This window comes from Gracilinanus agilis, chromosome 3, assembly GCF_016433145.1.
Source record: "Gracilinanus agilis isolate LMUSP501 chromosome 3, AgileGrace, whole genome shotgun sequence".
NCBI lineage: Eukaryota > Metazoa > Chordata > Mammalia > Didelphimorphia > Didelphidae > Gracilinanus > Gracilinanus agilis.
The window spans coordinates 380,243,345-380,244,285 of record NC_058132.1 but is presented as its reverse complement, the minus strand read 5'-3'; the positions used below and the strand labels follow the sequence as shown (position 1 = coordinate 380,244,285).

The 941-nt window shown below is 39.6% G+C and overlaps 1 pseudogene; it reads left to right on the top strand.

Moving 5' to 3' along the window:
- Window positions 1-236: 236 nt before the first annotated feature.
- Window positions 237-716, top strand: LOC123241601 (annotated as a pseudogene).
- Window positions 717-941: the final 225 nt, after the last annotated feature.

Genomic DNA, 941 nt, shown 5'->3' with positions numbered 1-941 from the left:
CAATTTCTTTTTCTTGTCTTATCTCTAAACTAACATTTCTAGCACTATGTTAAATAGTAGCAGCGATTTTCCCTGGTTCATGGGCAGTGTGGGGGGCTAGACTGAGCTGAGGGGATGACCGTGATAGCAATGGACTCTTCCAGTGATTGATGTCTTACTCTGAACCTCTTTCTAGGCTGCTCTGAACCTCTTCTAGGCTGCTCTGAACCTCTTCTAGGGTTCTCTGAATCTCTTCTAGGTTGCTCTGTACAACAACAAAATGGAAAAATAATGACCAAAACTTAGGAGAGGACTTAAATCAAAATGAACAGAAGGCAGACAGTACCTCCACAGAGAAGACACTTATTGAAGACAAGGTCAAATCAAATTAGGAGAATAGCTGAAAGAAACTGTGGTATTCAAGGATTTATTAGAAGTTGCTGACATTTTAGAAAAGGCTACAGAAAATATCCCCCCCCCAAAAGAAATAAAAGGAAGAAAACCTTCATTTGAAGAACCTGTTATGACTGAAGTCCAGACTCAAAAAAGTGTTCAAAAAGCATAATTAGCTCAAATTAAATATTATTGATGCCAAATTTGGTCCCTATGAACATGAAGCTTTATTCTGTACTCCAATAGAGGGGAAAGAGTCTGTCACTGTTACACTAATAATCAAAGGTAAACTACATGGATGAGCCTTGAGACTTGCTTTGGTAGGTGTTGTTAAAGAACCTTAGGAGTCAGAGCATCTAGGTGGCTCAGTGGATAGAGAGCCCGTCTGAAGATGGGAGGTCCTAAATTCTAATCTAAGCTCAGACATTTCCTAAGTGTGTGATCTTTTCTTTTTTTTAATCCTTACCTTCCATCTTGGAATCAATACTGTATATTGGTTCCAAGGCAAAAGAGTGATAAGGGCTAGGCAATGGGGGTTAAGTGACTTGTCCAGAGTCAAGTGCCCAACT